Below are 16,088 nucleotides of genomic sequence, written 5' to 3'. Positions count from 1 at the left end.
GAGTTATGTCGAGTCAATATAATCTAGTAGCTTTTGTTAGATGAACACGACTCTCCACAATGGTATGATATTGTCCACTTTGAGCATAAGCTCTCATGGTTTTATAAACTCATGATCATTCCCTAAATTAGCAGACGTGAGACTTTCATCATCCAACAACTTTAATTTTATATTTGAAAGTTGATGTATATATTAAATATTTATTGATTTTTTTTTTAATTTTTATTTTGTAGTTTATTAGTGTTTTAAGTATTGTTGTAGTTTTAAAAATATGTCAAGTATTCATTAGATATTGTATAATGCTCCAATTTTTAAAATAATAAAAAAGAGTTTTCCTTTAAATAATAATAATAAATAAATAAATAAGAAAATATATTCCGGACAATCTATTGATCAAACTATTATGGAAACGATCCTTAATAGAGATAATGCCAAACAAATTTGGGACTCTATGAAGCAGAAGTACCAAGGTTCCACAAGAGTTAAAAGAGCACAACTCCAAGCTCTTAGGAAAGAGGTTGAAGTCCTACCGATGAAAGAGGGGTGAGAGTGTTGATGCTTATTTTGCTCGAACTCTCACCATTGCAAATAAGATGAAAATTCATGGCGAAAACATGAAACAAGTGGTGATTATTGAAAAAATCTTGAGATCAATGACCTCAAGATTTGACCATATTAAATGTTCGATTGAAGAGTCTAATAACTTAGACACTTTAACTAACGATGGATTGCAAACCAGCTTGCTGGTACATGAGCAAAGACTGAATGGAGGTGTAGGTGTAGGTGATGAACAAGCACTAAAGGTGACATATGATAATAGATTCGGTGGAAGAGGAGGTGATCGAGCTCGTGAAGCTTTACGAGGAAGAGGAAGAGGTAGACATCCATTCAACAAAACTATAGTTGAGTGTTATAAGTGTCATCAGTGTCCTCAATGGGAGAAGGAAGCAAATTATGCTGAGGTTGAGGAGGAAGAAGAAATGTTGCTGATGTCATATGTGGAGCTCAATCAATCAAGGAGGGAAGATATTTGGTTCCTTGATTCGAGGTGTAGCAATCATATGTGTGCAAACAAGGAATGGTTCTCATATCTTAATGAGGAATTCCAACAATCTGTGAAGCTTGAAAATAGTTTCAATATGACAGTGTTGGGAAAAGGTAACATTAGATTGCAAGTTGTTGGAGTCACTTAGGTAATCACTGATGTTTTCTATATACCTGAGTTGAAAAACAACCTATTAAGTCTTGAAAAATTGCAAGAAAGAGGTGTATCTATTTTGATACAACATGGAGAATGCAAAATCTATCATCCCAAGATAGGGCTTATGCAAACAACAACGTCTGCAAATAGGATGTTCATATTACTTGCAAGAATCTGCCACAAACCAACACTTGTTTCTAAATAATTATAGAAGAAAACACTCATCTTTAGCACTGCAGATATGGGCATCTAAGTTTCAAAGGTTTGAGAACATTGCAACATAAGAAAATAGTGAGAGGGTTACCCCAATTGAAAGAATCATCTAAAATATGCACGGATAGCACGATGAGAAAGCAACCTAGGGATGCATTTCCAAAGATAAGTTCATGGAGAGCAACATAAAGGCTGCAACTGGTACATGCAGACATCTGTGGACCCATCAAACCTCTTTCCAACAATAAGAAGAGATATTTTATAAGTTTTATTGATGATTACAGCCGCAAGGTGTGGATATATTTTCTTGTTGAAAAATCTGAAGCCTTTACTATCTTCAAGAATTTCAAAAATGTTGTTGAGAAGGAGACTTGAGATTTTATTCGTTGTTTACGCACATATAGGTGTGGAGAATTCACCTCTCACGGGTTCAATAGTTTTTGCAAAACTAATGTTATTAGTAGACAACTTATCGCAGCCTACACTCCCCAACAAAATAGTGTAACTGAGCGCAAGAACCGAACAATCATGAACGTGGTTAGAAGTATATTATCAGAGAAGTAAGTTCTAAAGAATTTCTGGCCAGAAGCAGCAAATTGGACAGCGCACATGCTCAACAGAAGTCCTAATGTCGATTATTTTCGAGTTTTTGGATGCATTGACCATGTTCATGTATCAGACGGTAAGAGAAAGAAGTTGAATGTTAAAAGTTTTCAGTGTGTGTCGCTAGGGATGAGTGAAGAGTCTAAAGCATATAGACTCTATGATCCAGTGTTCAAGAAGATAGTTGTAAGCAGAGATGTGATTTTTGAAGAAAATAAGTGTTGGAATTGGGGGAAAAGTAATGAAGAAGCTAGACTTGATACCCTTGAATGGAAAGATAGTAATATAGAAGGACGCGAACATGACTAAAGTGAGGAAGAATCAGAAAAGTATGTGGTAGCAGAAGAAGAAGGGGAAGTTAGTATATCTTTCAGTGAGTCATTTGAATCAAATTCTTCAACATCTGAAGAAAGTACATCCGAAGTGAGGAATAGAAGAGCACCATTATGGATGAAAGATTATGTAAGCGGGGAGAATTTTCTGAAGAAGTTGAGCACAACAATTTAGTTATATTAACCTCAACTACAGATCGGACTACCTTTGAAGAAACTGTTCAAAGTTCAAAATGGAGAGCTGCAATGGACTTGGAGATAGAAGCCCAAACGAAACGAGACTTGGGAGTTGACAGATTTGCCTAAAGGAATGAAGAAGATTGGAGTAAAGTGGGTTTTCAAAACCAAACTCAATGAAAATGGTGAAGTTGACAAGTATAAGGCTAGGTTGGTAGCAAAAGATTATGCACAACAACATGGTATAAACTATACGTAAGTGTTTGCATTTGTGGCTAGGTGGGATACTCTTCGAATGATAATTGTTTTAGCGGCTCGAAATAGTTGGAACGTGTATCAGTTTGACATGAAAAGTGCTTTCTTATATGGAGAGTTAAAAGAAGCCGTCTTTGTTGAGCAACCACAAAGTTAGGAGAACAAAGGTCAAGAATACTTGAAGAAGACATTATATGGCGTTAAACAAGCCCCACGTGCATGGTACAATCAAATTGAAGCACATTTTGTCAGAGAAGAATTTGAAAGGTGCAACTGTAACCATACTTTATTCATACAAACAGGAGATGGAGGTAAAATTTTGATTATTAGTTTATATGTTGACGATCTAATTTTTACCGGTAATGATGAGAGCATGTTTGTTAAGTTCAAGAATTCTATGAAACTTGAATTTGAAATGACTGGTTTGGAAAAAATGAAATATTTTCTCGATATAGAGATTTTACAAAATCCTGAAGGCATTTATATTAGTTAGAGAAAGTATGCAAAAGAAGTTTTGGAGAAATTTTAGGATGGAAAAAAGTGATTGTGTGAAAAACCCTAGTGTTCCTAGGGATAGACTGATAAAGGATGAAGGAGTTAAGGTCAATGCTACCATGTATAATGAGAATGTTTGCTTAATCCACCACGCCTAAATGGTGTGAAAGTTATCTCATTTATAATAAAATAAATTACAAGGATATGAAAATAGTAATAAATGGAAATAGCCATAAATGAAAAAATACCTATCGTAACAAGGCAAATATTAGATATTTGCCTTATAATAAAATATCGAATATAATATATATGGTAAACTATAATTTATTACTAAATATCCTTAAAATATCGAATTTGAACGAACGTGAAGCTTGGATCTGAAAAGTTCAAAGAGGTTGAGAAACACTTTTCGTGAAGATGTCAACAACCTGGTTCAGAGGAGGTGTAGAGAAACACTTTCTTGGCCATCGAAAATTGCAGAGGGATCGCCGCTCAGTGGCGATGCTGCCTTGGCTTCAACGAGAATATGTCTAACCCATGAAGAGGGATTGTCGCTTAGCGACGATGCTGCCTTGGCTCTGGTGAGAATATGTCTAACCCCAAGAAGTAGAAGAGGAAACCTAGAGCAAGGGACAAAGACAATGTTAAAGTCGGAAGAGTCGCCACATTGGGCGAAGGAGCCAATTTTGGGGAGAAGGGCGGCGACAACTTGGTTGGCGAAGAGGCCAGTGCGGCGCCCAGATTCCAAAGGTAAATCTCTGCATAAAGTCGATGGACTTCTCGAGATTCTGTATATTTCCGAAGGATGAAGATCCTAAGATTAGGGTTTCTGTGAAGGATTAAGGATGAAGGGAAAATTGGGAAGAAAATGAAAGAGGTTATGTTTGGAAAAGGTGAGGTTGTATGTACAGAGTATGGTGAAGGGTGATTTGGAGGTCAAAAGAGCAGAGCCGAAGAGTAATCAATCGGCTCTACATGTGGCAGCCATGACGACTGCCCCTGCGGCGTCAAAGCCAGCAGTGGTGGTGGAGAAGAACGGTAGAAGATTTCAAAAGCCATTGAAAAGAAAAGATTGGGGTTGTTAAACCGAAAAGGCTCTGATACCATGAGAATGTTTGCTTAATCCACCACACTTGAATGGTGTGAAAGTTATCTTATTTATAATCAAATAAATTACAAGGATATGAAATAGTAATAAATGGAAATAACAATAAATGAAAAAATACCTATCGTAATAAGGCAAATATTAGATATTTGCCTTATAATAAAATATCGAATATAATATATATGGTAAACTATAATTTATTACTAAATATCCTTAACATATAAACAATTGATTGGAAGCCTTATGTATCTAACTGCAACAAGGCCGGATTTAATGTATGGTCTCTCATTAGCAGATTTATGGCAAGTTCAACTGAGTTGCATTTGAAAGTTGCAAAAAGGGTGTTGAGAAACTTAAAAGGTACTGTAGATTTGGGAGTCCTTTATCGAAAAAGGGGTAATGGAGAGTTGATACAATATACTGGCAGTGATTATGTAGGAGATATAGATGACATGAAAAGCATATATGGAGTTGTGTCTTTGTTCTCGAAAAAAACAACCTGTAGTTATTTTGTCTACTACTGAAGCAGAATTTGTGGCAGCCGCATCTTGTGCTTGTCAAGGGGTGTTGATGAGGAGAGTTTTGAAAAAACTTGGTTATTTTCAAGACAAGTGTATCACTATGTTATGTGAAAACAGTTCCACGAGTAAACTGAAAGCATCCCTCCAATCAATTTAGGGGAGAAATTGTTCAAGATGGTCATACTAGACCGTATCTTTAGGTTTGAAATGGCTAGCTTATATCATTTCTTTAAGAATGTTATGACCACTAGTTGTTGATTTTTTTTTTATTTTTGGAGTTTACTAATTTTGCTCAATTCATTAGTTTGTATTCTCTCGTGTGTACAAACATTTAGCCAATATTCTTCCTTGCATTTTCTCTCCTATTTCTTTGTGTTCATCTCGAACAGGTGTGAGCATTGTTATGCGGTCCTAACAACTGGTACTAGAGTTAGGCGAAATTCACCATGATTTGTGAAGATGGAAAGTTCAAAAATTTCAATTGAGAAGTTCGATGGATCTGATTTCAATTTCTGGAAGATGCAAATTGAAGATTATCTATACCAGAAAGATCTTCACGAACCCCTATTGGGGGTGAAGCCAGATACCATGACCATGGAGCAGTGGAAGCTCAAGGATCGATAAGCCTTAGGATTGATCTGGTTGACGCTATCTAGAAACGTGGCATTCAACATAATCAAGGAGAAGACAACTTCAGACATATTGAAGGCAATGTCGAATATGTACGAAAAACTGTCAGCTATGAACAAGGTGTACCTGATGCGAAGGTTGTTCAATCTACAAATGTCTAAAGGTGGATCTGTTGTTGGTCATATAAATGAATTCAATACGATTGTAAGTCAACTAAATTCGGTGAAAATTAATTTCGAAGATGAAATTAAAACATTGATTTTGATGTCATCTTTACCCGAGTCGTGGGATACTGTTGTTGCCGCGATCAGCAGTTTCCAAGAATCTGAGAAACTGAAGTTTGATAAAATTTGAGATATAGTTCTCAGCAAAAGTATTCGCAAGCGAGAAACTAGAGATTAATCTGGTAGTACTCAACTCTTAGTGTTGACCAAAGGGGAAGAAGTACATTGAAGGGCCCGAACAAAGGTCAATCAAAATCGAAGAACTGTGCAAATTTTCAAAACAGACCAAACGTAACGTGTTGGAGTTGTGGGAAAAAAATGTTACTTTCAGACAGATCGTACAAGACCAAAGAGGAAGCAGAATCACAAATCAGAGTATGACGATAATTCTATAAATTCAGCATAAGACATTGGGGATGCTCTCATCCTCAACGTGGACAGTCCGACTTAATCCTAAATTTTGGATTCAGGTGCATCTTTTCATTCGTCTACAAATAAGAAACTGTTTCAAATTTGAAGTCTGAAAATTTTGAGAAGGTGTATCTTGTGATAACATAGCTTTCAAGATTGAAGGAAAGGGGGATGTCTGCATAAAAACTCCGGCAGGAAATCAATAGACATTATGTCAGATGCATTCTGCCTCGACAAGAACCTGATCTCTATTGGGATCAGTTGGACAACATAGGTTATGTAATAGATTTTGGGAAGAGTTTGTGGAAAATTGTGAATGGTGCTATGGTGGTAGCACGTGCCACAAAATTTGAAACTTCATACACTACTTCAGTATGTATGAACATGGTTGCTTTGCTGAGACTGCTTCAAATTCAAGTCTATGGCATAATAAACTGGACATATGAGCGTCAAAGGATCGAAGATGTTGGCTGCGAAATGAGTTTTAGAAGGTTTGAAATTTATTGATATGAGTCATTGTGAGAACTGCGTTATGAGCAAACCGAAACGAGTTAGCTTCACAAAGGCTGCCAGAGAATTGAAGAAATTGCGGTTGGAAATCGTTCATACAGACGTTTAGGGACCATATCCAGTTTCATCACTTGGCGGATCAAAGTTCTACGTCACCTTTATCGATGATTTCAGTAGGAAGGTTTGGATTTATTTCATGAAACACAAATCAGATGTGTTTGCCACCTTCAAGAAGTGAAAAGCTGAAGTTGAAAATCAGATCGGCTTAAAGATCAAATGTCTGAGGTCTGACAATAGAGGAGAGTACGACAAGTCAGAATTCAAAGCATTTTGTTTAGCTTGGGGAATTCAATTAACGAGAACAGTTCCTGGTAAAACAAGACAAAACAGTGTTATTGAAAGGTTGAACAGAAGGAGTATGAGGATTCATTCTGGATTGTCAAATACATTATAGGTTGATGTTGTTGAATACAACACTCTACTTAATCAATAGAGGGTCATTAGTACCCTTGGAGTTCAAGTTGCCAAAAGAAGTATGGACAGGAAAAGAACTCAAGTACTCTCACTTGAGAACTTTTGGTTGTACTGCGTATCTTCGTGTTGATCCAAAAAAGAGTGACAAGCTTGACGCTGAGGCTATGAAATGTTACTTTATAGGATATGATTCTGACATGTTCGGGTACAAGTTTTGGGATGTCAAGAACAAGAGAATCGTGAGATATTGTGACGTGACTTTAGATGAAAAATGTCTTGTATAAGAACAAAGAGAAAAAAGGTTCCCAGACAATGAATCAAGTGGAAATTAAGATTGAATTGCAGAATAATTCACAGAGTGATGTTGTAGCAGATACTCAAGAAACTTCTTAGACTATTGTTGAGGAACCAGAAGTGGAGCAAGTGATACCTAAGCAAGTGTTGAAAAGATCATCTAGAGCTAGCAGAGTACCTAATAGGTATATACCGTCATTACACTATCTGTTGCTGACTGATGAAGGGAACTAGAGCTCTTTGATGAGACCTTACAGTTGGAGGATACAACCAAGTGGGAGCAAGCCATGGATGATGGGATGTCTGGGCTTTAGAAATGCATTGCTCTTTCAACTACTAAAGTTGAGTACGTGGCAATAGCTGAAGTTGGAAACGAGATGATATGAATGACAGACTATCTAGAATAATTGGGCAAGAAGCAGCACGAGAAGATTCTTTATACAGATTAGTTAGTGATTCTGGTGGGTACCCAGTCTATCATTCAAAGAAAAAACATAGAAGGCGATACCATTTCACTCGCAGGTTAGTGGAAGATGGTGATGTGTTTGGCGAAGGATAGAAGGTCCAAAGAATCCAACAAACATGTTGACAAAATGTGTTGACGTTGGAACATTCAGATTGTGCTTTGGATCGTCGTATTCAGGTTCTACCAGAGCTTCTAGTAGAGATACAGATTTTTAGAAATAAGTCCTGATATCAAGAGCTGGAAAGAATCGAACGGGAACAACCGCGTCCGAGTAGGTTGAGGGGACAGAAGGTCCCTATGAAGTGGAAGGGACAGTAGGTCTCGATGGCGTAACGGCAGATGACCGTGTTGAAGAGGCAGAATGCCTCGTCGAAGTGATAACCTCCGTTTGTTTTCTAGAAAGTCTTGTTTTAGACCTGGTTACCAATGTGAAACCAGCATCCATCGCATAGCTGTCAGATGTCATTGGAGTAGGGGTATTTGAAGAAACAATGGGCTTCTTCCCTTTCTCTACCGTTTTCTTTTCGGTCATCTCTAGGTGAAAGAGAGTTGTTAGGGAGAAGATTTCTTCGAGTAAAAACTCTCTTGAGAGGTAGTCTGCCAAGGGGTTTTTGACCCATTTTATAGACAAAATTTGAAAGTCGAAGCAAGATAAAATTGCTTGCCATCTAGCAAAAATTTGTTTAGATACGAGATTCTTCACATCCTTTTCTAAAACAAATTTGGAAGCTCTGGAATCCGTTTTGATAACATAGTTTTTATTAATTAAATCACTTTGAAATTTCTGTACATAGAGTACTATTGAAAGTATTTCTCCTTTTACGGTTGAGTAATTCTTTTGAGTAGAATTCCATATTCCCGAATGAAAAAGGACAATGGATTCTTTCTTGTCAAGGGACTGTTTCAGGATTCCTCCATATCCTATATCGGATACGTCGGTCTCCACTATTAAACTAGCCCTCGGGTTTTATCAGAGATAAACACGAAATTAATTTGACAAGGGATTTGATTTTTTGGACTATTTTGGTGTGTTCTCCCGTAAGGCTTTGGATTCTTTTTTAAGCCTTTCAAAAAGTGGTTTGTAAATGCGTCTGATATTTTGAAGGAAATCAAACATAATTGAGACATCTCAAAAATCTTTGGAGTTGGGTCTTATTCGTGATTTGGTCCGGAAAATTTGAGGCAAACTCCGGACTTTTGGATGGGTTTAATTAGACCCAAATGGATTTCAAATCTAAGAAAACATATTTTTGTTTGAAAAAGTTTAATTTTTGGTTTAGTACCGTTTCTTTTGACTGCCGTAAAAAATGTTTGAATATGCTTAAAATGTTGATCGATGTTTTGAGAGAAAATCAGAACATCGTCAATATAAACAATTGAAAAGTCTTGAAAATGATTGAAAATATCATTCATAATTTTTTGAAATTCGAATGGAGCGTTTGTTAGCCCAAATGGCATAACGTTACATTCTTACTGTCCGAAAGGGACATTGAAAGCTGTTTTGTACTTGCCTTTTTTCAAAATCTGGATTTACCAAAATCTTGACTTCATATCAAATTTTGAAAATATTTTGGCATTTGAAATTCTTTGCATTAAATCTAATTTATTTGGAATTGGATATCTAATCCATTCCAGAACCTTATTTAAGGGTTTGTAGTTTATTACCAGTCGCGGGACTCCACGTTCCTTCTCTGTTTGATTGTTGACGTAAAAAGCCGCGTATGACTAGGGACTCTTTGATGGCCTAATATGACCCTTCTGCAAAAGATCATTAATTTCTGCTTTGCTGAATGTTAGTAACTCTTTATTCATTTGAATAGGTCGAGCCTTTGTAGGAATATTTTCCTCTTCGAAGTTATTAACTATATGTTGCTCCCTTTTCCAAAAAGCATTGGGAATAGTTGAACAAATTTCCCTTTCTATTTGGTCTTGTAAAGTTTTGATTTTAGACCGAACAGTCTTACTTTGAAGCCATTCTTCTATTCTTTTGAATGAAATCTCTTCCTTGAGAAAAGAGATTTGCTTTTCTTTGTAATTTAATACATTTACGGACTGAATAATTGTATTCTTTTGAAGGTTATTTATTTCACTATCCTTGTATGCGAAAGGAAATTAAATTTTATTTTCTTTCCTAAGGCTTTTGACTCTAACCCCTTTCAATTATTTTGAGAGGGTATAATTGAGTAATGATAGGAGTAGCTAGGATTAATTCTTGTCTTAAGTCATTTACTAAAAGGGAGGAATTTACGAAGCAAATTCCGTCATTACAAACATGGACTTTTGATAATTTGTAATTAATTTTGAGTCTGTTGTTGTTTACACCTCTAAGGCCTTCAGTAGTTTTTTCAAAATACTTCATAGGAATTAGACCTTCTTGAATGCAATTTTGATCGGCTCCTGTATCTATGAGAGGCTTTAATGTGATTTTGAATTCATAAATTTTTAAGGTAACGAGAGCGTACCATTTTTGATATTGAGAAGTGGTGATGGCTCCAACAAAGGAACTTTGAAAATCATCTTCGTCCAGGTTTGGTTGCGCCGTTTCCCTTTGTTCAGGCATCCTTTCTTGAATTTTGAGAATTTCTTGGCGAAGCAAATAAGATTCTGACCTCGATTCAGATCTTAATGTTTGTACTTCTTGTTTGAGATTATTAATTTCTCTTTGAAGGTCTTGGGTAGTTAGTTCTCTAGGTTTTTCAAACCTTTTGAGAACTGATTGGAGTATGTAGGGATTTCTTTCTTCCCTTTCAGATGGCTTAGAGATAAGCATCTATAAGTCGTTGAGCAATTTTCTATTGAATTTCTGGATCTTGAACTTTGTCTACCACCTCGAGTAGAATTTCTTGATCCTTTGTAAGGACATTTATGCATCCTTCGCATGTCCTTTTTCCTTCTTGTTCTGATTCGTATTCTGTGCTAGAATATGAATCAGATTCGTCTTGAAGTTTGAGGATCTCTCCCTCGCTGGATTGTTCTGAGTCGGTTAGAACTAGTCATAGTAGCTGATTCTTCAGCTCTTGATCAATATCCAACTCATTGATCTTTCCTCTGATCGGACACTTATTAGCATAGTGTCCTTCTTCTCGACATTTGAAGCAAGTTTGCCTTTTCTTTCCTCTATGGGTTTTTGTAGGGGTATACCTCTCCTTTGAATACGTTGTCTTTTGAGATTGCACGGGTTTATTCCGATAGTTTTCTCTAGGCCTGTATGAACTATAAGGCTTTGGATACGTTTTAACCCTTCCTTCTGGAGGTTGAGGGAGCTTCTATCTCCTTGCATCCATATTGATCCCAAAATCTTCCAAGCTCTTTTCTGTTTGCTATCAAAGAATTGAGCTTGTTTTGAATCTTTGACTCATTACAAAGCTTGAGTCCTTCTATCATGAAGGATGCTATGGATCCGTATGACAAAATTTGCCATGGAATTGTTTCATTATACTTTGTCTTAAGATCGTCTTTGATCCTTCTTGAGAAGTGTTTTGGTAGTCCGTTGACAAAATTCTCCTTCGAGAATTCCAATGAACTTGTCTGTTCTAATGAGAACTTTGCTTAAATACATGTCTTTGTACCACCTAAAATCACCTAAGGTAGGGGATTTTAGGTTCATGAGTATTTCGGCGGATCTCTCCTGGTACTTCAGGGGGTCGCCAATGAAGAATTCTATAAGGGTATAGATGAGGGTGTTGACAGCGTCCTCTACCCTTTCGTGTTGTACTTCGGTCCTGGTTGATGGACCTTCTTGTTTAATGATTTGAGTAGTTGGCATGATGGCATAGTGGTTTAATATCTGTTGGCGGGTTGATTCGTCAAGATATTTGTTCCACCAGTCTTTGAGTTGCCCGGTAAATCCGGTCAGCTATTTAATGGTCGGATTTATGGCCCTGTAATTTATACGCGCCTGCGACCATCATCATTTCATTGACAACATTCATTATCAGATAATCGGACAATCCATCGATATTCCACTCATAGATTGCTAGACTATCGTAATGAGCTTGAGTTTGTAGCGTCTTTTCTTCGAATTGAATATCCGTAAAAGACGGTTGAGGATACCAGTTTTTCTCATTACTCGTATTATTTTGACTTCTTCTGGAGATTCTTTGAATTCGATTGTAGAGAGGTTCTTCAACTTCATTTACAATCTCGTCTTCGGATTCCTGGATTTCATCATCATTGTTAACGACGTTAACAGATGAATCCTGAGATGTTATTCCAGGATTTAGAATCCTATCCAATTTTTCTTCTATTTTGGCCATTGCAGCCTCTTCTTTTGAAATCCTCTCAATAAATATGTCGAGGTTTGCCGGTTTGAGTATTGGGATTGACTCATCGATTTTTGGTACAGAGCTGCCTGCTTGTTCTTGCAGAGTACCAGAATTCTTCGAGATTTTTCCCTCGATACTCTCAAGTTGAGTAGCGATTGTGGATAAAATCTTATTTGAATAATTACTTTGATGCTAGATATTCTTGATATCTTTTAGGGTCAAATTACCCTTTTCTAGTCCTTCTGGGATAGTTTTGAAAGGACTTGCTTTGACCTTTTCTATGTAATAGTTGTCGAATTCGACTTCTTCCAACTGAGGATGTTTTAAATATACCTTGCCTCTTCTGATAGTCTTCCAGCTTCTCTGAGTCAAGGAACATATCTGCAAAATATTTCTCCAAACCATTCGAAGAAAGGTAGTTCATTAGAGGATCAGTGAGACATAAGGAACAAGAAGTAACTTTAGGGATAGAAGAAAAGTAGTTCCCTTAAGCATTGACTCCAGGTCTTAAACAAGGGGCCCCACCCTCTCATTGGCCTGAGAGGGATTCGGTTTACTGGTTGGACCACAAACCAATTGTTCATTAGAGGATCAGTGAGACATAAGGAACAAAAAGTAACTTTAGGGGTAAAACGGTAAATTGACCCAGCTCTAGTTACGAACAACCTATGAAGGATCGACTTACTAATCATTGTTATATCAAATGGACAGAAATATATCTATAGTGAGGGGACTGCAACTACTAGACTATAGTGGAGTGTCCTAGTAGTTAACGAATGTTGGTTAACAAGGTTAATGAGTTTAGCCGGTTAATCTTGGATCGTTGGAGCCCATGATCTATAGGTCCATTAGGTCCCTCTGCTAGCTCATATCGGACTAAACCATAGCACAGTGTGCCGAGTGAGTTCGAAGTGTTCGAATTCAAATTAGGGAATATGCGCTACATATATACGATATATTTAACTGCATTTTTGTTTTATTTACGAATTAAACAAAAGGAGAGAATCTAACATATTTAAATAAGATTTAAATATCTTAATCAATTATGTGTTGGAATTGATTGGGATTGGCATTTGAATTAATATTAAATATTAATTAAATAATTTAATTAATCCTTTAATGTTACTCTAATTTGAAATTCATTATTCAAATTAATTGTTGAATTAAAATGAAGAAAGTCAAAATGTTGAATTCATTTAATGGAAAAATGTGGAATTTTGAGGTGTCAAAATTTGGTTTAACCAAACTTGCATGCTTACCAAATAAACCCCACACAAGTTTGAGTGGAATTTTGAGTGTCAAAATTTGGTTAACTCAAACATGCATGCTTGTCCCATAATCCCAAACATTTGAGTGGAATTTTAAGTGTCAAAATTTGGTGATCTCAAATTTGCATGAACATGCAAACATGACTCTTTAAATAGAGTGATCATGGTACATGGAAGGTCTTCTTCTTCCTGGTGAAAAACCTTGAGAAAAACCTCTCACAAACACTCTCTTCACATATACAAAATCCCTCCCAAGTTTAGTCACTCACCGGATTCCACAATCTCGTTCTAAGGCCGGAGGATAGTGGAGAAGACACTAGTGGTGGTTCGAAACCGGTACGTGAGGAAAAAAGAGTTTGAACTACAAAAGGTTAGTATCTAAACTCATTAAGTTTTAATACTTACGAACATGCTAGTTATTTACTATAATTGATGTTCTAAAAGTGCCTAAGATCCAAATTGCTTCCGTATGTGTTATATTAACACCATCAATACGTAGGTCTTGAAACTCCTGAAGTGCTTGGTCTAGAATTCATGAATTCTTTTACTTTTGAATCTGATGAAGGTTCTTCGCTTAATTTTATTTCAACGCTTCCATCGTCATGTTCAATGGTTTGGACCGGGTTTTGAGATTCTTTTTTTTCGGAAGATTAGCATCTTCTATTTTCCAGAGAGTATTTTTGGTTATTTGATCCCAAGAGAGAGTTTTTGGAACAGTCACAAAAGACTTCCAATATTTGCTTCTATGAGCATGGTTGATCCTTTTGACGAGAATCTTAATACTCTAGAAGAAATATTTATATTCATGAGCTTATAATAAACCCTGAATATGACAACTGAAGAATGAGTTTCAGCCTTGATGTTCAAATTTTTTTATTGTAAATCCAGCATAAGGGTTGATAATATGTGCGGGTCGTGGAGCGACAAAGTAAAATTTGGATAACAATTGAAATAGACGGTTCAATTCTCTAAATTGGATTGAACCATTCCCAATAAAGAATTTGAGAAGTCTTCATGTCTCTTATCTCGTAGGGAGATAAGGACTAGGATATCTAGTCCAAGTCTAAACAATGGTTTTACAACGACTTGAACAAGACTAACATGAAGATAATTAAACTCTTCACGATGTTGGAATATAAAGGACTTTGAAAAAAGATTCAGAGATTTCCTATTGCTGTGAATTGAGATATTTTTCTCTAATAATTTGATGCATGATGTTTGAGTAAAATTGAAGGATTAAATTTGGTAGATAGTTTTAAGATCTACCTTTGGAATAGTCCAATTTTGGAGTTGATCTTCAATTCTATCAATTTGATATTCTTGATTAGTATTTGAGATGGTGAGATTTTCTCCTCTTCTATGTTCATTTGAACTTTCTTCTTCTTCAGTATAGGACATTTTAACTGATTTGATTTTATGAGTTTTCTCAGAAATTCGTTTATAAGATAAGATAGGTAAGACAAGAGATAAAGTAGAACAATTTTTCTCTGAATTTTTCAACTGATATTCAAGAGAGAGCTATCGGTCAATCGATGCCCTCTTTACATTGATGAAGTCATTTTATAGACTTCGGATTTGAAAGTAGATTTGAAAATCGTAAACTAAGAGATAAGATCAAATCTAGCCGGAAAGGACCCCTGCGAGATCTGTTTTCCTCAAAGTTAGAAAAGACCTAAAGCAAACTAATAATTTAAAAGACTAATAATTTACAAACACTGATAATTCACATGCGAACCTTCATTGTGTGGCTGACAAGTTGTCAATATTTGTTTTGTCTCTAATAAAGGTGTCAGGTTGTTGATAAAATCTTCTTCGGAATCTTTCATATGACTAAGCACCCAAGCTTGCCAACGGACTTATTGCGCTTCCCACGTCTTACCACCTGGAATACAAGGCCTATTCGCTCAGCTATCACATACTCCAAATTCCTCTGAATTTCTCTTATCATCTTCCTGCTTTCAGCACTATCATACTTAAAGATTGAGTAACTCCTCTTCCCTCACAAAATTGAGGCTTTGATACCATCTTACGCTTTACGACTTGATGCTCTAAAATTTACATGAGCTCTGTCGTCCTAGCTTAATATACATAAAAATATTGAGTAACTTACTTAATTTTAAGTAGACATAAGGTAGACAAGATAAGACAACCTATAAAGAAAAAATTCTACCTAAGAATACTAGCACGATACATGAAAAGAAAGTAATGTACATATTCATCAATTCCGTGTTTATCTCTAATAAACCTGAGGGTTAGTTTAATGGTGGAGACTGACGCATCCGATATAGGATATGGAGGAATCTTGAAACAGTCCCTTGACAAGAAAGAATCTATTATCCTTTTTCATTCGGAAATATGAAATTCTACTCAAAAGAATTACTCAACAGTAAAAAAAGAAATACTTTCAATAGTACTTTGTGTGCAGAAATTTCAAAGTGATTTAATTAACAAAAACTTTGTTATCAAAACGGATTCCAGAGCATCCAAATTTGTTTTAGAAAAGAATGTGAAGAATCTCGTATCTAAACAAATTTTTGCTAGATGGCAAGCAATTTTATCTTGCTTCGACTTTCAAATTTTGTCTATAAAAGGGGTCGAAAACCCCATGGCAGACTACCTCTCAAGAGAGTTCTTACTCTCGAAG

This window comes from Cucurbita pepo, chromosome 16, assembly GCF_057944985.1.
Source record: "Cucurbita pepo subsp. pepo isolate OVF chromosome 16, ASM5794498v1, whole genome shotgun sequence".
Classification (NCBI taxonomy): domain Eukaryota; kingdom Viridiplantae; phylum Streptophyta; class Magnoliopsida; order Cucurbitales; family Cucurbitaceae; genus Cucurbita; species Cucurbita pepo.
This window is presented reverse-complemented; position numbering follows the sequence as displayed.